Genomic DNA, 22,471 nt, shown 5'->3' with positions numbered 1-22,471 from the left:
AGCCCTGCCCACCCCCTATGTTCGCCCTTGTTAGCGATCTGCCGCTATCGTTCCTCGGGATCTTGAGAGAGAAGTTGAGTATTAAACAGAAAGAAAGATGGAGTGATAAAGAGCAATGGAGACGAGAGTGCCATGGGATGGTGAGTGATGAAAAAGAAAATGGTGTATGGTGTCACCCAACAGTTAATGCTGGGCTTATGCAGACACAGAGGTGAGACGGTTACTAGAGGAACGGTGTTGCTAGGCAACATCGCCATTGACGCCGGTGATGGTGGACACGGCGCTGTTGGGTTGTGCAACGATCATCGCTAATAACACTACAAGAAAAATCAAATTTAGTGACGGGAGAATTCATCACTAAAATAAGAAAATCCTTCACTAAACAATTTAGTGACGGATTTAGTGACAGAAAAAATCCGTCACTAAAACTGGATTTAGCGACGGAAGTTTTAGTGACGGAAAGCCCCGTCACAGGCTAGAGACGGAAAATCAGCGACGGGGCCTCCCATCACTAAATTATTTTTTTTAAAAAAATAAAAATATATATATTAAAATTTTAATAAAATAAAAATTAAATTAAATTATTTTTTCGCTGTGATGGGCGCTACCCATCGCTGATCAGCGACGGGTATTCCCGTCACTAAATTATTTTTAGAAAAAAAATAAAAAATATAGATATTAAAATATATATTAAAATTTAAATAAAAATTAAAATATTTTTTCAAAAATCTGTGACGGGCATTATTCGTCGCTGATCAGCGACAGGATTCCCATCACTAAATAATTTTTTAAAATAAAAAAATAAAAATATATATTAAAATTTAATTAAAATTAAATTATTTTTAAAAAATCTGTGACTGTATGCCCGTCACTAAATTATTTTAAAAAATAAAAATATATATTAAAATTCAAAGAAAATTAAATGATTTTTTCCAAAATTTGTGATGGGCGCTATCCGTCGCTGATCAGCGATGGGTATTCCCGTCACTAAATGATTTTTAGAATAAAAAATAAAAAATATATATTTTAAATTTTAAATAAAAATTAAATTATTTTTCGAAAATTTGTGACGGGCATTATCCGTCGCTGATCAACGACGGGAATTCCCGTCACTAAATAATTTTTTAAAATAAAAAAATACAAAAATATATTAAAATTTAAATAAAATAAAATTATTTTAAAAAAAATCTGTGACGGGTAAGCCCCTCACTAAATTATTTTAAAAAAAATTAAAATATATATTAAAATTCAAATAAAATAAATTAAAATTAAATTATTTTTTTACAAAATCTGTGACGGGCGATACCAATCACTAAATTATTTTAAAATATATATATATATCAAAATTTAAATAAAATAAAATTATTTTATTAAATAATCAGCGATGGTTCCGTCACAAAATTATTAATTAAATTAAAAAAAATTAAAAAATATATTAAAATTTAATTAAAATTAAATTATTTTTCCAATATTCTGTGATGGGCGCTACCCGTCACTAAATTATTTTTAAATTAAAAAAATAAAAAAATATATTAAAATTTAAATAAAATTAAATTATTTTAAATCCTTTAAGAATTCAAAAATTGAAAAAATAATAATTACAAAATAAAAATTATATATTAAAATTAAATAAAATAATAATAATAATAATAATAATAAAATTAAAACTAAATTATTTTAAATCATGTAATAATGTAAAAATGAAAAAAATAATTTGCTTAGTTAAATTAAATACAACTGTAATATAAATAAATTTATATATAAAAATAAATATTTTCATAAATATTACTATTTATGTAAGCACCCCCGCCCGGATATCCCCAACTACCCGGACTATCCGAACGGGAGCGCCTACGGGAGGAGAAAAATAATGAAACACGAGACAAAAACCACCCCGGCATGCATACTCAAAGATGAGAGCAACAGAAGCGAAGAAAAACACATGCATGCACTACTGGTACCCCGCTAACACAGCGGTCACAAGATAAATAAATAAACAAAAACTTCTGTGCCGACATACACAAGACTCGAGAAAACACCTGGCACAGTACGAAATAATAAAGTAAATTCTACTTAGACATCAGAGTTGATAGGGATTGACGAGACTGCCTGTACACCACACCGACTCCGCCATTAAAGCTGACTCCCTTGCTATGGCCCACGCCGCCACTACCTGGAATGATGGAAAGTAAGGTGAGTCGAGAGACTCAGCAAGCATAAAAAAGAAAGGCTGAAGGCTGAACATAACCAGAAAACTCTCCCCAAAATAAACCCCCAGGTACACACAAGCCATGAGACACTACAACACAACAGCTCAATAGCATAACAAAATAAAAGCACATACCGGTCCTTGGGGCCCACATAAGACACTTGGCACCCAAGTCCCATACCAACCTGCCGCTGCCCTGAAAGGCAACAAATGTCTCCACAAACCTGCGCGCGTTGTCCCAGGCCGGTACTCCCGTCACCTGTATCCGTCGGTACTCCCAACAACCGAGCCATAGGCTCCCTCGGAACGGTACTCCCGTCCGAGAACTAAATACTACCAGTATCCATGCAATGCACATAAAAATGCAATGGCGTAGTGAGCATCAACGTGATACAAGGCGCCCATACATCCAGGCATCAAGCCATGCTCCGCCCACATAGTAAACCACACACCATGCATATGTCGCGCTGGATGCAACCTAACCAATCTAGAATGTCCGTGTCCAAGCATACTCAATAAATGAATATCCCAACATGCATCCCGTACCCATGTGCATATCAAATCATGAACAGTAATACAATGTATCTAACCATGCAGTAAATCACATACCGGCAGAGCTTGTCAGTAGTGCGTGGCACCGGTCAACAGCCAGTGACTAGGAGTGTCCACCCGACGGTCCACATCAAGGCCGTACGATAGTCTACTCCAACGTTACCAACAACTGACCCCTGCCCTACTGCTCGATAGCTCTAACCGAACCATAAATAAATCCAAGAAAACTGTAAATAAACCCAATAAAATCATAAATAAACCCGCCCGTCTAGGAACCTTGTCCCAACTGGGTTCAGCATCATTCCGAAAGGAATGGGGGCGGTACAAACCCCCGTAGGCTCACAACGAATAAAATTATAGAAGCCTCAGATTTAATTTAAATTAAAACAAATGAATAATAGTTCAACCAATAAGGCAAGGTGCCGAATTAGAGTAAGGGAGGTGATAAAATATAGAAAATCACGGGGTCTTCCACGGGAATTAAAGATCAGGAAGAGAGGGTTAAGAGCTTGCCTTTACACGGCCGTTCCTTGCTTTTCTTACACACCCGCTGCGAAGTAAAACGTTCGCTGGCAATAAATAAAATCACAGTTTTAATTAAATAAATCTATCGTGTAATATAATTAATTTAGCCGCCTAAAATCCCACGTAAGCACACCTCAATAAAATCTCAACGAGTCTCATATTTATTTTAAATTAAATCATGTTAATAAAATCCTCGAAGCCAGCTTAATAAATTAAATTTAAATCAATGACTCAAAATTCCATAATTAATAAACGAGCCGAAACAAACGAAGGGAGGGTATAAAATATGAGAAATTACAGGGTTTCTCACGGGAATTAAAGAATACGAGGAAAGGATTAGGATCTTGCCTGAAATCGGCTGATTCCTGTCTCTTTCGAGCTCCTGATGCAAATTAAATCATTTTCTAGCAAATAACACAATCGGGACCCAAATTAATTAATTTTAATCGCGTAAAATTTATAATTTAAACATATAATGCTTCTACTAATTTTTACCCACGTACCTGATCACTTCCCTTGTCGAAAAATCCCAAAATCCCTTTATTTTCCCCTTATTTTCTTCTCCTTTTCTTCTTCTTCTTCTTCTTCTTCTTCTTCTTCTTCTTCTTCCTTTCTCTTCCTTCCTTCTGTCTTCTTCTCCTTCTTCTTCCTTTCTTCCCCCCGTTCTTCTCCCAGCGGCCGAACCAGCACCGCCGCGGCCACTCGCGCACAGCTGCCCGCCATGGACGGCCCTTGCTGCTCCAGCCGCTGCAACCTCCGACCGCCTTCGCTCGCCATAGCCGGTCATCAAAGCCCCCATTGACCCCCCCTCGAGCTCCAGCGTTGCGGCCATGGCAGCGGCTTCCTCAAGCCGCTGCTACTTGCTTCAATCACTGGCCATGGCAGCCACTGCCATGGCCGATCTTTCCTCTCTCTCTCTCTCTCCTTTTCTCTCCATCTCGATCTCTCTCTCGATTACTCGCCCCCCCCCAGCTTCCTCTCAAGCTCTCCCTCTTTGTTCCTTCTCCATTCTCCATTTGACAGAAAACGGACACTGTTGATGGCTTAGAGACCACGCACACGCACCGCCTCTCATTTTTCATTTTCATTTTTGTTTTATTTAATTTAAATTAAATTAATTTATTATTTTATTAATATTTTCAAAATTTGAGGATATTACAATTCTCCCCTCCTTATTAGAATTTCGTCCTCGAAATTCGCGCTCAGTCCATATCCTCAAGATACGCTCACAACTCTCATGATATTACTCAACATCACCTCCAGGACATTCCATATCATCATTTTCCAATTCACACAAGTCTAAGTCCACGACATATCCTACTTGACTTAATACACTAGCACATCTCCCTAATCCATCACCTCAAGTGAACCACGATATGACCACTAATACCTTAACCAACCTATAACCAGCCTAAGAGACATCATCAAGGTTCCTCTATTACCATCTCATAACTCAACTGATAATGATAGGAGTAGGGCCATTCTCTTGCATGGCGAGAAGCTAATATTCGATAACGTGACCTAAACCTGCCACGTACTTACGACGCACCGGAACATGGAAACGATACGACATCCTCAATCAAGGATTTAGCAGCAATATCCTTTAGTCTGACTTTTGCTAACGGATTCTTAACCAGATACACATCATTTTCTCAGCAGTACTTTCTCCCACAATTTGCCGTGTACGTTCGGGGTCCTGTTAATAAACATGAGTAGCCATTTAATCATAACTATCAAAGGTTACACATTCTCCCCTCAATACACCTCGAGATCTTAAATGTCGTCAGATCTCCCCTCCTTAAAGGAATCAACACACCCAATTTTGACTTATTCGGTGACCACCAACCCTCAACCTGGTCTTGCTACTGATCTTAACTCCAAATAACTAAATGACCATACCTTCTCTCAAGACTTTATACGGTAGTTGGGACTCAATCTTTAGAACCGGTGTTATCTGCTTGGTAGTCGGCTCGACTAAAAGCACCTCACCATATCCGCAACTGTTCTAATTCCTAAGGCATCTCATAAGTCGCCTCAAAAACAAAAAGCAACTTAAAGATGTGGTTAAGCGTTCCTCTGAATGGCATAACAAGCCATCTCATGTTACTGCCGATGTACCACTTGACCAGCACCCAGAAGAGTCTCATTTTCTCACTCGGTCAATAATCGACCCTAGGGCATGTGGTCCGTGATTAACACCGCGCATACTCACAACAACCACTACCCTTACAGCAAAACCCATCAGTTACTTAGACCTGTATCCAATTTTGGCCTTAGCCATACACCTGGGTATCTCCCACAACAACAATCTTAAAGGGGTTTTCTTATTTCTAATTATCACGGATGCTCCACGGTAGCCCAAAACGTCTACTACCACTTTTGCTTTACCATATGTATTACAGAATCTTACAGCCTTAGTCTTTCGACACGCCAATCGCGACGTCACCTGAACTCCGCTTCACCTGTGAGAACAAAAGACCTATACCCTATTTAGGTCGTGATGCTAAATCTCCAAACAGCATAACCACTGTAAACTCCAAGTTCATAAGTCCATAATAATCCCTCAATAAATTCCCATCATAGATCTCTCTACCCAACCTTCAGTTTTCCATCTTAGTATCCATCTCAGTACACCCTATACACATCTCGGTACCTACGGATCTACTAGTAACCATTGGACTCCTATAGCACATTCCCATCCTTACACTCATAATTTACAGCCACATATTTGCATTGTAGCCCCCCCTAATAATCTCACTAACTAGAACTCTCCTCATCACCCCTGGCAACCGAGGTAGCTTCCTCTGCCAGGTACGCTAAGTCCTCATTGTTAGCTATGCTAGAACTGGGTCCAACGGGTACCTCTGGAGGCTGTGACGATACTCTCATGGTGGCTCGAATTAAACTGGTATTAGGTAATGCTCCAATCCTGGGCACATCCTGTACTAGTCCTTGGTAAGGCTCCCAAATGGCAGCTTGTTGCCTCACAGCCCTAGCAAAAACATCATAATGGGAACGAAGGCTCGCATCATTCAACGTTACTTCTATCAACCACCTCCACACGTCATTCATGTGCTCATGGGAAAACAGGACTTGTCTCTCCGACAATCCCCAAAAATCTCGTGAATCGACTCTTAAAACAACTTGTCAAGCCGATACATATAACTCACTACGTACTCATTTTCGTCTTACTCGCCTCCCCATCCAGAAGCAAACTCCTAGTCCTATCCTAACGTGCACTTATCACCCCTGCACGAGCATAAATTGAGACACAATCTCTCACACGAATCAGCAAAACACAACTGGGACACAGCCTAACCCCATTCGATTCACCTAGACATCCCTAACTCTACCCGACAACCTTGGTGTACAGGAACTCGTCCCCAAAAACTGACTCAAACTACGCTCTGATACCAACATTGTAAGCACCTCCGCCCGGATATCCCCAACCACCCGGACTACCCGAACGGGAGCGCCTACGGGAGGAGAAAAATAATGAAACACGAGACAAAAACCACCCCGGCATGCATACTCAAAAATGAGAGCAACAGAAGCGAAGAAAAACACATGCATGCACTACGGGTACCCCGCTAACACAGTGGTCACAAGATAAATAAATAAACAAAAACTTCTGTGCTGACATACACAAGACTCGAGAAAACACCTGGCACAGTACGAAATAATAGAGTAAATTCTACCTAGACATCAGAGTTGATAGGGATTGACGAGACTGCCTGTACACCACACCTACTCCGCCGTTAAAGCTGACTCCTTTGCTATGGCCCACGCCGCCACTACCTGGAATGATGGAAAGCAAGGTGAGTCGAGAGACTAAGCAAGCATAAAAAAGAAAGGCTGAAGGCTGAACATAACCAGAAAACTCTCCCCAAAATAAACCCCCAGGTACACACAAGCCATGAGACACTACAACACAACAGCTCAATAGCATAACAAAATAAAAGCACATACCGGTCCTTGGGGCCCACATAAGACACTTGGCACCTAAGTCCCATACCAACCTGCCGCTGCCCTGAAAGGCAACAAATGTCTCCACAAACCTGCGCGCGCTGTCCCAGGCCGATACTCCCGTCACCTGTATCCGTCGGTACTCCCGACAACCGAGCCATAGGCTCCCTCGGAACGGTACTCCCGTCCGAGAACTAAATACTACCAGTATCCATGCAATGCACATAAAAATGCAATGGCGTAGTGAGCATCAACGTGATACAAGGCGCCCATACATCCAGGCACACGCACCGCCTCTCATTTTTCATTTTCATTTTTGTTTTATTTAATTTAAATTAATTTAATTTATTCTTTTATTAATATTTTCAAAATTTGAGGATATTACAATTTACGATTGTTCAGAGTTAAATTTTTTAATTTATATATTTTTATAATTTATATAATTATATTAAGAAATATTTTAATTAAAAATATAAATTAAAATTTTATTTTTTTTTCAAAATTTGTTAATTAAAAATTTAATTATTTAATTGAACAGAAAAAAAATGTGGGATAACAAATATGGACACAAAATTCAAATCTATAAATTCCATTACTACAATCATAAATGGTCCACAATAGAATTAACAATCATCATCATCATCATTTTCTTCATCTTCACCCTGATTGCCCTCATTATCACTATCTATGTCACCAGACAATAACTCTTGTTCGTCGTTTTCTGATATGAATTCTTCCTCAATATCATCTTTTTCCTGTTGAGCGACATTGGAGACATCTATTTCTTCAACTATTCCATCGAAATCTTGTATAGTACCTGTTAGGTCATCAGTTAGATCTACTTGAGGCAATTCTGGTATCTCGTACTCTTGGAAAAGTTCTCCCATCTCAGCCTCAGGAGCAGTTATTGTACCTCGTGCCTTTGTTTTAATAAGAACTATCCAATCATGTTTATCACGACATGTGTCGGGATATGACGCATAATACATTTGTTCAGTTTGTTGGGCAAATATAAATAGATCATATTTTTTATACCTTCTTAACGATCGAACCTCCACAATACCATACTTTTCATGAATTTTGGTTCCCCGAGGACTTGGATCGTACCATTCACATTTGAATAAAACTACCCTCTTAATTGGTAGGCCTGCATATTCCAATTCAATAATATCTATAATTTTTCCATAATAGTAGATCTCTGATGATCCAACTCTTGTACCAGACACGCAAACACCAAAATTTTTGGTGGACCTACTATTACTCCACTCAACACTATGAAATTTATATCCATTTACTAAATACATTGGCCAGTATCGCACATTTGGAGTTGGTCCCCATCCTATATTCTGAATTAATAGATCTCTAACAACTTGAGTACTCGAATTCATCTGAGAAAATATTTGAATTATATAATATATATAACTAAAATTCAATTTAAAATGAAATAACATACATAATGATGGAACCACGTAGGAAAATGTTTTTCAATTTCTTTGTCGATTTCTTCGTCAGTGATATTTGAAGATAGCTGATGCAGAATATTGGTATACATGCTGAAAAATTCAAGTTATATATCAACCAAATAATACGAACCACATATGACCATATAAATAAAAGCATTTATTTATCTAATTCTTACTCGACCTGGAAAATTGAAGATGTAAATTTGTGGATATGAGGAATCTCCCCCATCTTCATTTCGAGGGACTCTTGTCTTTCTGGATTGAACGTTAGGTGCAAAATAATATTAACCAAATGTTGACGTCTCCTCAATTAAATAGGCTTCACATTAGGGGTGTTCATGGTGCGGTTTGGACGGTTTAGACTATTTTTAACACGCCAAACCGCATGTGCGGTTTACCATTAAATCAAACCGCACGGTTTGGTTTGGTCTACAAAAATCGCACCGCAATTTGCAGTGCGGTCTAGTGCGGTTTTCGCGGTTTGATGTAATATTGGCAAAGCAACAAACACATATCTAAAACCAATACATACCTGTAACGACCCGCTCCCACTTACGGGCGCCACCGATAAATAATCGATCGAATTACTCACCCGACAACCATAACTGAAGGGTTGGACTATGTTTCAACAGGAAACGCCCTAGGTGGGAACTAGGCTTCGTCCTTCCCTTCGCTCCACTCAGGAATCGGTCTCAACTCAGATAAGAAAAATCCAGCGGACCAAGACCCGAAACCCGAGTGAGCTTCACCTCTCTTCAGCTCACCCCATAGCAAGCCAGAGGTGACCCAGGCACAAAGCTAGCATACAAACACTTCGCTGAGTATTGGGGATTTATGAGTACATACCTTGCTGATCTTTACTCGGTCCGAAACTCGGCTTCTCCAACTAAGCCATATACCACGAACGATCTCACAATCATTTATCACACTACGATGATTTCAACAATTAAATACATCTAGTGCTCAACATCGTTTACATTCAATTACATGAATACATATAAAAATTATAGGAGGTTACACAACAACACATCTCAGGCAACAAGCTAATTGCCACAACAGCCTCCCGTCACCATTCATGCTTGCATATGGTCTTGCATCATCTACAACACGAGGTAAAACCTCATGAGTCATAAAGACTCAGTAAGGGTGCAATGCATGTAAATATGAATATAACCATGTTTATGTATGCCAATGCATGCAAATGAGGTTAGGCTCACACATCCTCACAACCCACTAAGGTTTGCGGCATCGACCTATTAGCCCTTACCACACTAGTCCTCCATATGGCCATAGGTCCACTAGGTCCTACATCACACAAGATATAACCACTACATGCCAATGCAACATAAAAACATTATCAAGCATATTTACCAACTTGCAAGGCCACCTCTGATTAGTGGTTAATTTTGTAAAAATTTTGTTATAATTATACCCTTCTTTCGATCTTAAATATGGTTTAAATTAGATATTAATATATATTTTATGGTTATATGTAAATTTAAATTGAAAGATGAATGAAATGAAGTTCTAAAGTAAATAATAATAATATATAAAATTATATATAATACATATATATATCATTATATGCATGCATGTAATATATATATAATATAATCTAATATATATATGTGCCATGTGTAATACATATATATAATATATAATTTATTAATAACATTAAATTATTTTTATTTTTTTTAGGCATGAAGAATTCAAGTCCATGAAGAAATCAAAGCCATGGAGAAATCAAGTCCATGAAGAAATCAAACCCATGAAAAATTAAAGTCCATGAAGAATTCAAGCCCATGAAGAATTAAGGCCCAATTTGAGCAACCCATGGAAAATATTATTTGGAGAAGGCCCAAGGATTATTTTTAATCCTAATGAAGATTAAAAACCAATTTATAGAAATTTATTTTTATTTTTTATGTGAGAGCTTTATTAGGTGTGTTTTTTAGCTAAAATCCATTTAACTATTAGGTGGATATTATAACTAAAATCCATTTAACTTTATGAGTGCTTTATTAGGTATGTATTTTAGCTAAAATCCATTTAATATTAGGTGTGTATTATAGCTAAAATCCATTTAACTTTAAGTGTATGAGTGCCCATTAGATATAATTATGTCTAATTGAATAATTGAAATTGTGTGGTTTGTATTGCATCTTGTGGCATATAAATAGCTCGCTTGATTGCATTTGTAAGTGTGATTATTATTCTTGAATAAAAGTTTAGTTGTTTTCTTATAATTCTCTCTTTGAGAATTGTTCTTGTTCTTTCTCATTTTCTTTAGTACTTTCTCTTATAATCTTACTTTTTTTTCTTTCTTCTTTTAAATTCTTATGTCATTTATTATTACTTTATTATTCACCGCCTAAATGGCCGGTTAATTTGTGCCTTTAAATTTCTGTAATTTTAATTCTTGTCATTTAATTATTCACCGCCTAAATGGCCGGTTAGTTTATGCCTTTAAATTTCTGCAATTTTAATTCTTGTCATTTAATTATCCACCGCCTAAATGGCCGGTTAGTTTATGCTTTTAAATTTCTTGTCATTTAAATTTTGTTATTTAAATTACGTCATTTAAATTTCTGTCAATTAACTTTCAAATAAAAATGAGTAGTTAAATCTAATCTTGGGTTAAGGCAAGGACAGTGTCCAATGCCAATGATTCCCAAAGAAAGCTGCGCTTTAAATAAGTAACATTAATTTAAATTTCAGTATGAGTGTGTATTAATTATTAAAAAATCACTAGGTTTGGATTGGAGCGTAAGCCTAACTTAGAGCTTTCATGCCATGTATGAGAGTTACTAGAACTGGAAACGCTATCATACCCAAACCCGGATGATTAATTTAGTTGTTTTGTATATTAATTGTAATTGGATTTATGGTAGTTGCTTAAATTAGAATCCCGCATATCATGTATGGGGATTGCTTAACTTAGAACTATCATCATCTCTAATTGCATTTAATAACAAACCCTCATATCTGAAATTAAATTAATGTTGCTAATCTTATATGCTAAAATTTGGGAATCAACGGGTTGGTACTGAAATTGTCTTAACTCAAGCACTATCCAAATTCATATTTTTACGTTTAATGTTTATTTCAATTTTTGCCTTACTTTATTTTCTAGTATCTGTTGTCTAAAAACAAAACCATAAAAAATCTTGTTGTCAATTTGTCCAAATGCGTGTGCGTGTGTGTGACATTCTTTTTCTTTTGCCATAAATAAATCTCTCAGTGGACGACCTGGATTCATCCAGAAAATATAAATTTAAATTTGGACTACAACTGCACTCGTACACTGGCGAGTATAAACCTCTCACTAAAATAAAAAAAATATAAAAGTTTTATTATGATTTGTTTTTATTGTGTTTTAATTGCAGGGTGAGAGTGCAGTCAACCTCCACCTGGGGCCATCCCTTACCTAGCTCGAAGCCTCATCTCTGTCTCAACGAGAATGCCAGCTTGCACTCCGAGCTCTTCTAGAATCACCGCCTCCCCGGTCAAACCTAGAGACAAAACACACAAACCCCTACTCCATTAACATCCGGCATTCAACCGATGCCCTCAACTACGCCGTATACCGCAAAACGCCCGACAACAACTTCAACAAAAACAACCCCAACCAAGGCATAAACCAATCAACTGATCACATTTCATTATCTCACATAATGAAAATATTTTGAAAAAAAATTAAATTAATTACCTCATTCAATTGGAAGGAAAAATCGGCCAATCGCCCACGCCGACGTTGCTTCCCGAGCTACCATCACATGCCAGAAATCCCATTCTCGAGCTTCTGGTATGCTCTACGAGCCTCAATATAATTTTCAGGACTTTTCCCCAATTTTTTGGAATTTTTTCGGGATTTTCCCCTATTTTTCCAGATTTTCTTAATTTCTATTTTTTTTATTTTTTTTTCTTTATTTTCCTCCTTGGATCTTCTCCCGCGCGGCACTATTCCTCCTTCTTCTTCATGCGTCCGTCTTCTTCTTCTTCCATGGGCCATTCTTCTTCGCGCGACTGCTGCCCCACCGCCGCCTCCACGGCCACGCAAACAGTGGCCGGCCACTGCCACCAAGGCTGGCTTCACCGCGAGCCACCACCGCAGCCGACCTCACAGCGCGCAGCCGAACCCGCAAAACTAGCAACCATGGCCGACCTGCGTGCAGCAGCAGCTCCCTCCGTGCACGTTGCCTTGCCCCGCCGTTGCCGCCTGCCAGCTCGCCTCCGCTGGCCGCCGTGACCGCCACCTCGAGCAGCAACCTCGCCATGGACGCCCCTACCTCGCTGCAACCAGCAGCCTTCGCCGGCCACTGCGGCTTCCATAGCCATCGCTGAAGCTTCCTTTGACTTCGCTGGTCACTGCGGCCACCATAGGCCGCATCCAACCAAGCCACCGTGGCCATCGGCCACTCCCCGAGCTTCCAGCACCGCGGCCATGGCTGCTGCCTTCAGGCCGGCCTTCGGCCCTCTTCCCCGATCTCTGCTTCTCTCCCTCTCGGTCTAGGCTCACATGAGCTCTCGGCCTCACTCCACTCTCTCTCCCTCTTGCTCTGCGTTTCACTCTCCCTCTCGGCTCTGCTCTCTGATTTCAATTTAATTTACAGAGACCACTTGGGAGGAAGCTTCAAGGAAGCTTCCTCTCCCTTATACACGCGCACAAAACAATATAAATATATATATTACAAAATTTAATCCCTTTATTTTCAGATAATTACACTTAAGGGACAAATTAATTATACTTGGGGAATTCTAATAATTATACTTGGACCCTCCCAAGATTTTAATTAATTACCCACAAGCCACCAAAACTTTAATTCTCCAAAATTAATAATTGACTTTTACTCGATAAAGCCAATTTCATCCCTGCGCCTGCACGGGACCTTAATTTGACCCGAAAACACTTAAGGGTTGTCTTACTCAGAAAATCGAACCACCCCTAGGGTCCCCTAAGCTTCCAGGAGGTCCCCTCCGACTATTCGGTATTGGCACCCACTCGGGCTTATACAGAATTTATTTCAAAAATTATTTCCGGTCGGATCGCTTCCAGCGTCATTAATCTCATCTTAAGATGCTCGTCAATCTCTTGTCCTCTTCCCTAGACATCCAAGTCCCGAGACACTCCCTGCCGCCGACTCGGTAAACCTTAATAATTAATTACTTGAAACCGACTCTTGGGCTTCTCGGACCACCCGAGGTCCTTTCAAATTAATCAAAAATTATTTATTTCAATACCATGTAATACCGGGTATTACAATACCAACTGCTCCCCGCACCAACAAAGCAACCAATAACCTGAAACATCAATTCCAAATCCACATGTTTACAAGCAAAGCAAATAACAAACACACTACACTGATCTTGCATTAAATCTTTTAACTAGAAAGTCCAAGAAAACAGAAAAACTGATCTGGAATTTACTACAAGAATTTCTATTACTGTTGTGGCATGAACATCTCTCGTGAACAGTATAGAGAGAAAATAATTACAGTGTAGAGTGTAGCATAGAGAATAATAAGATCATTGCACATGCTCTTCAAGAAGAATTTTCCCAGCTATCAATTGCAAAAGAATCTAAAATCCCACACACAGAGGAACAGTTGCAAGCATCATCTATTACTGCTCCTGATTGGGTAACTCCATCAATAGGGAATTATTATCCTGGTGATACGAGGCAGCTGCTGCTAATGAGATTGACAGATCGAATCCCCTTTGAGTCATTGGTGGGTTGGAGGCATGCGGCGCTGGGTAATGGGTAGAGAGAAGAAATAGAAGGCTTGAAATTGGAAGTGATTAGGGTTATGTGCCCTTTTATATTTTATATTATTATTAAAATATTATTCGGGCGGTTCGGTTTAAAACCGAATCGTCAATTTTTAAACCGCAAATCGTGGTTTGCTATTTTTTTTAAACCGCACTGAACTGCTCATCCAAAAAAACAGCGCGGTTTGGTTCGGTGCGGTGCGGTTTGGCCGGTTTTCGCGGTTAGCCGGTTTTTTTGAACACCCCTACTTCATATATAGATCCTTCTACACGAGCTTTATTGCGAACCTTTTTCTTTAAAGTATTGAGAAACCTAAATTATTCAATAATCAACTCAATATCGGAACAATTTAGTTTTTTAAAATAAACATATGAAAATGTCATACATGATTACCTTTCGAAAGGATACATCCACCTATACTGTACTGGTCCCCCCACCTTTGCTTCGTAAACTAAGTGTATTGGAAGATGCTCTATTGAGTTAAACCATCTCAGAGGAAATACACACTCTAATTTGCACAAGATGATGGATATGTTTTGCTCCATAACATCTAAGTTCAATCCTCAACACTGTTGAGCAAATATCTTTAAAAAACTGACATAACTCAATAACTGGATTCCAAATTCGATCTGGTAATATTGCAAATGCTGTTGGAAGTAATCGCTCAATGAGAACATGATAGTCATGACTTTTTAACCCAAATACCCTCGCGTTTCTCATATCAACACATCTACCCAATCTGGAAGCATATCTATCAGGGAGTTTCAGTTCTTTTATCCATTTCAAAACACTTAATTTCTGCTCCCTTGTGAACTTGTATTGGGCCTTTGGTTTCCAATACTTACCTCCACCACGGTCTATTAACTCAAGCTCCTTCCACCGATAATACTCTTTCAAATCCATTCTAGCTTTTGCATTATCTTTACTTTTACCCTTGAAATCCATTACTGTATTGAAAAGATTGTTAAAATTATTTTTTTCAATGTGCATTACGTCTAAGTTATATCGAATCATATTATCTTTCCAATACGGTAATTTCCAAAAAATACTTCGTTTAGTCCAATTATGTTCCACACCATATCCAGGCAGAGCACAGTCTTGCATTTCCAAAATAGATGGAAAATTACATACTCTTTGAAAAATACTATCTCCAGTTAATCGAGGTGGTGGAGGAGAATTATCAACTCTATTTTTTCGAAATGCACTTGTATTTCGCCTAAATACATGATGCATTAGTAAAAATTGCCTGTGATAATCAAAATATGACGTCTTTCGACCATACTTGAGAGTAAAAGCTTTAGTTTTTTCCATACAAATTGGACACGCTAATCTACCAGATGTCATCCAACCAGATAACATTCCATATGCAGGAAAATCATTGATAATCCACAATAGAGCAGCCTTTATCATGAAATTGGTTTTTGTTGATATATCATAAGTCAAAACTCCTTCATACCACAATAATTTAAGTTCATCAATTAGAGGTTGTAAAAACACATCTATCTTATTTTTTGGATTTGATGGATCTGGAATAATCGCAGTTAAAAAAAGAAACTCTTTTTTCAAACACATTCTAGGAGGTAAGTTATATGTGGTCAAAATGATTGGCCAACAAGAATATGGGCGACCCGATTGACTATATGGAGTGAACCCATCTGTACAAAGATCAAGCCTCACATTTCTAGAATCAACGGCGAAATTAGGATATTTCTGATCAAAATATTTCCATGCTTCCCCGTCGGACGGGTGGGACAATACGCCGGGCTCCCTTCGACTTTCATAATGCCATCTCATGCTTGCAGCTGTAACTGTGGAAGCATATATTCTCTATAATCTTGGAATTAGAGGCAAATACCAGATTTTCTTATAAGAAATTTGTTTAAATTTACCCTTCCCACTTCTTGCAAGTTTAAAACAAGGATGACCGCAAAACTTACAACTTATCTCGGATTCATCATCCTTATAATATAATGTACACACTTTTGGACAGCAATCAATCTTCTTACAACCAAGCCCCAGCTGGGAAACCAATTTCTTGGTATGATAAAGGTCAGTTGGCACACGATTATCAGTTGACATTGTTTCATGCATAAACTGCATGACTTCATTATAACAACCTTCAAGCATGTTATAATCAGATTTAATACTTAGCATTCTAACTGCAACAGAAAGTTCACTTTCTACTTCACAATTTGGATACAATGGAGCTTGTGTAGCAGTTAATATGTCATAAAATGCTTGTGCATTTTTATTCGATGCTTCATCTACAGTATAAGTTTGATAACCAGTCCCACTTCCACTTATAATATCTTGCATTATATATGGCCCACTAGATGGCCCTGCCGCATCCATTACCATTTGTTCATATGGATTGAATCGATCTCTAAAATTATCCTCTCTATAATATTCATTTTCAACAACTGGTGGAGGTATTACAGGCACATTCTCACCATGATGAGTCCAGTAATAATAATTCTTCATGAATCCATGTTTACAAATATCCCTTTTGACCTCATTGACTGATTTAAACCTCAAACACTCGCATTTCATACACGGACACCTTAACTTTTCTTCTAATCTTATAAAACTTTCTTGAATAGATGCAAATTGAATAAACTCATCAACACCATTATAAAATTCTCGAGTAATCCCACCCCTTCTTAGATTACACCTATTATCAATCCACTTACGATGCGGCGAAATTTTCATTTTAAATTTAATAATAATATGACCAATATAAAAGTATCCTCAAAACCTACAAAGTCATTAATATTTGATCGTTAATACTTTCGGATCTTTTGAGTATTGTTCTATAATTATCATTAATTACATCGTTACTATCTAGATCATTAGCCACTAATATTAAATCTATAACACTAAATAATTATGACATTAAATGAAATTGTTATAACATTAATTCAATTTTTTTAACAATATTAGATCAATCTAATTATTTTCATAACATTAAATATAATTATTGTAATATTACTTTAAAAAAAATTAATGTTCTTAATTATAAACATTAAATCTAAATGTTTTTATAACATCAATTCTATTTAATGTTATAGAAATATTTTAATAAATTTAGATTTTTATTACATTAAATCTAAATATTTCTAAAACATTACATTTTTAAAACATTAAATATGATTATTTTAAAAACATTAATTTAATTATTATTTTAACATTATTAAATTCATATATTTATTAAAAAAAATTATATAATCAATATTTTAAATTTCATATTTCATTTACAAAGTAATTTTAAATTTTTATTATATTTTATAACATTATTTTGTAAATTTAATTTTAAAATACAAATAAGAACTAATTAAAATACAAATATTAAGATTTTTATTTAAAATTATTATAATATATTTAATAAATAACTACTAATTAAAACACTGCTTTTACCAAAAAAAATTGTATATTTATTAAAAATTTTATATATAATTAATATTTCTTTTACAAAAAAATGTTTATTTTAAATTTTTTATTAAATTTTTATAACGTTTTATTTATATTTCTAATTTTAAAACTTAAATTTAATAAATACCTAACTAACCAATGATATTTATAACATTATTTTTGCATTTTTAAATTTAAAATACAAATAAGAACTAAATTTTAATAAAAAAATTTAACTTTTTCTTTAAAATTATTCTAATATATTTAATAAATAACTATTTAAAACACTGTTTTTACAAATAAATTGTATATTTCTTAAATTTTGTATTTATAATTATTAAATTTTTAGAAAATATATATTTTAAATTTTTATTAAATTTTATAACATTATATTTGTATTTTCAATTTTAAAATTTATATTTAATAAATACCTAACTAACCAACAATATTTATAACATTATATTTTTATTTTTAATTTTAAAATACAAATAAGAACTAATTAAAATACAAATATTATGGTTTTTATTTAAAATTATTATAATATTTTTAATAAATAACTACTTAAAACACTGTTTTTACAAAAATATATATTTTTATATGTAATTAATATTTCTTTTACAAAAAAAAATATATTTTACATTTGAATTAAATTTTATAACATTATATTTGTATTTTCAATTTTAAAAGTTGTATTTATTAAATACCTGACTAACAATATTTGTAACATTATATTTGTATTTTTAATTTTAAAATACAAATAAGAACTAATTAAAATACAAATATTAAGGTTTTTATTTAAAATCATTATAATATATTCAGTAAATAACTACTTAAAACACTGTTTTTACAAAAAAAATTATATATTTATTAAAATTTTATATATAATTAATATTTATTTGACAAAAATATTATTTAAATTTTTTAAACATAACATTATATTTTTATTTCCTATTTTAAAGTTTGTATTTAATAAATACCTAACTAACTAACAATATTTATAACATCATATTTGTATTTTTAATATTAAAAAATATATAAAAACTAGTTAAAATTTAAATATTAATATTTTTATTTAAAATTATTATAATATATTTAATAAAATAACTACGTACAACATGTTTTAAAAAAATTGTATATTCATTTTATTTTTTATAATTACTTAATATTTCATTTACAAATTGACATAATAATTTTTTTACATGTTTTTTAATATTTTTTTATATAAATTATCAATAATATATACACAATACACAATAATATATACAAAATATACAATTATATAAACATAAAATAAATAATAACATACATGCAATAAATATAAATAACAAAGACATTAAAATAAAATTGACATATCAATTAAAAGGAAACAATCTATAATTAAGATAATGAAATTGACATATCAGTTAAAAGGAAACAATCTATAACTAACATAAATATTTTTTATCCTGGAAACATTCCAAATACACTTAACAATTAAAATGATATAAATAAAACATAAAGACAAAAAAAAGAAGAAAAAATACCGTACTGGAAGAGCTCAACTATACTGCTTTATCGTGAGAGCGAGAGAGGGAGGAGGGAGAGATGTAGAAAGCGAGTGCAGAGGACGGGGAGGGGAAAGAGAGGTGGGAATTTTAAAAGGGGGGCGGGAATTTGAATTTAGCACGAGGGAGGGGAATTTTAATTTAGGGCGAGGGAAAGGGGAGGGGGAGGATTTAAAGGAGGGGGGAATTTCAATTTAGCGTGAGGGAAGGGGGGGCGCGTGGCATGCCAGGGAAATGAGAGAGGGGTGGGCACAGGGGAGGGAGGGGAAAGGGGATGCGTGGCATGCCAAGGAAAGGAGAGGGGGTGGGGGGGTTGGGGTGGGCCAGGGAGGGGGAAGGGGGACACGTGGGGGGCGGGCCAGGAGGGGGAGGGGGTGAGGTATTTATTTTAATATTTAATTTTAAAATATTAAAATATACTATTTTATTTTTAAAAATTTAAACATAAAATAATATAAATACTAATAAAAATAAATATTTTATTTATAAAATATAAATATAAAAAAATCATAAAATATAAATTAATTTTAAAAAATAATAAAATATAAATACATAAATAAATCAAATAAAAAGTTAAAAATTTGTAACATCCCGATTGAGTGATAGGAAGGATCGGAACAACTTACCCTGATGGGCCTACGCGAACTTCCCAGTAGGGTCACCCATCCCTGAATTACCCCAGGTTAAGTACGCTTAACTTGAGAGTTCTTTGCCAACATTCAGCCCAAAAGGTATCCAGCCAGTGTTGTTTCCTTTCTTACACTATCCTCGATATATACTAACTTCTTTGGGCTCTCGGGATATTACATTCTCCCCCCCCGTAAGCACATGACGTCCTCGTCATGCGACCTTACAACTGGTCCCAGATCTAAATTGTAATAACCGTTATTCGGTCTGATTATATTAATATGGGAAAGGAATATTTAATTAAGGGGATCATGAATTTGAGATATTATATGTGTTATTTTTAGGTAATGTGACCAAAGTAGAGGGGATGTGAAAAATCAAAGGTTTGAGTTTAATGGAAGTGGGACCCATAACTTTGCAAAGAATGTAAATAAACATTTTATGAAAATTGTGGAGTTTGATTTATGTTTAAACTATTATTTGTAAGTAAATAATTTCCATTTATGTTATTTGTAATAAGGGCATTTTGGTAATTGAGGGAGTGTATGGATATATATATATATATATATATTAGAAGAAGAAATTAAAAGGCAAAAATGGGAGAGAAGAGAGGGAGCGATCGAGAGAGCAATAAGGGGAGGCTAGGGCTTGATTTCCTCTCCATTTTTCTTTGCTTTTGATGTTTCAAGGAAGGTTTGAGCAAGTTAGGAGTAGCTTCATCTTCTTCTCCTCCTTCTTTTGTCTTAGTTTCTTGGCTATGGAGGTGTGGAGGTTGTGGTGGTTTCTCCAAGCAAGGTTTTCAAGAGGTTTGACAAAGGCAAGTTCTCCTCTACTCCTCTTCAAAATCTTTAAATCATGATGTTTTGAGAATTATTTGTGAAAGAAGAGAACCCCCATGATTTTTATGCTTTTGATTGAGATCTATGTAAAGATCTTTGTAAATCTCCCAAAATTCTTGAATGTGATGGTTGGAATTATTTTGTGACTTCAATAGGGTTTGTTCCACCCTATATTTGTTTGGGAATGGTGTATTTTGGCTTTAGATTTGAGTTTTGGGAGAGTTGGAGGAGTTTGGGGGTGTGTTTCTCGTCATTTTTGGGTTCTAGGGGTTCAAGAGTCGACTGGTGAGGTCTAGGCGTCGACTCCCCAAGGTTTGCTCTCGGTTAGGTCGACTCTGGGCATGTGATAGTCGACTTTGCCTCGAGAGTCGACTCTCGGGTGTCGAAAGTCGACTTCCGCGGTAGATTACACTGCGCACCTTATACTATTTTGGTCATAACTTTTTGTATAGATATTCGATTAACGAACCGTTTGAAGCGTTGTAAACTAGAATCGATAGGATTCAATTTGATATATTATGGGTATTATTTGGACAATATTTTAAGGGTCTCCCTAGGGTTTAAAGTCATACTAATTAGGTTTGGGAGCCAATCCACGATCCGTGGCATTTCTTGGTTTGAGTTTTAGGGTCTCATGAATGAATATTATGAGAGATGGTTGAGATGCATATTTGGAGCGCATTTCATGCACTAATGACCTCGAGTGACAATGAGCATTCCTTGACATTTCCCTGTTTGAGGTTTGGGTTGAGTAGAAATTATTATGGGATTCATGACTAATGTGCATACTTTGGGGCATGGTTCCGTACATTTTCATGTATATGTTAAATGAATAAGGGAGCCAAGGCATTGGGTGGAACAGACTGGCCTTAAGGGTGTATGCCATGGGTAGGCGTGACCCTAGGAGTTGAGCTATTTGGCCCCAGTAACCTTGTGGCCTATGATGAGAATTTGACCTTGGGTGGAGCTGGTTGGCCTTAGGTGTTAACCTGGAGTTGAGCTATTTGGCCCCAAATGTCAGTCGATAAGTGTATAAATCTTGGGTCGAGCTGACTGGCCTCAGGCATTGCCTTGGGAGTGGAGCTGTCTGGCCCCGAGCATATGATATTATTTTATATATAATGTCAGGGTAGGGATGTGTTCATGCATCATCTCTTATTATTGAGTTTGTGTGCATGGTATGGTTGGGCTAGTGTTTCACCTTCTGGTAGGTGTACCTTATTATGGGCATTACGACCTACTTGTATTGGGTTATATTTCTTTTGTGGCTTATTCTTATTGATCATGATCTTAATATTTCGTTATTATACTTGCTGGGCCTTGTGGCTCATTCTCTTGCTTCTTACACCATTCCAAGAAAAGGCAAAGGTAAGGCTGAAGGCGAGTCTAGCAAAGGTGGATCTCCAGGGACTTAACTGTGTATAGAGATTACTTAAAGGCAAGGTGATTAGAAGTCTTTTGTTGTGTTATAGAGAACTTGTCACTCTCTTATATTTTGAAGGCCTATGTATATGTTGTTGTGGTCATGGCTTGCGGTTTTGTGTTTAATGAAGGCTTAGAACTTGTGT

This window comes from Diospyros lotus, chromosome 7 (genome assembly GCF_014633365.1).
Source record: "Diospyros lotus cultivar Yz01 chromosome 7, ASM1463336v1, whole genome shotgun sequence".
In the NCBI taxonomy this organism is placed as follows: Eukaryota; Viridiplantae; Streptophyta; class Magnoliopsida; order Ericales; family Ebenaceae; genus Diospyros; species Diospyros lotus.
Note: the sequence above shows the minus strand (reverse complement) of the source record.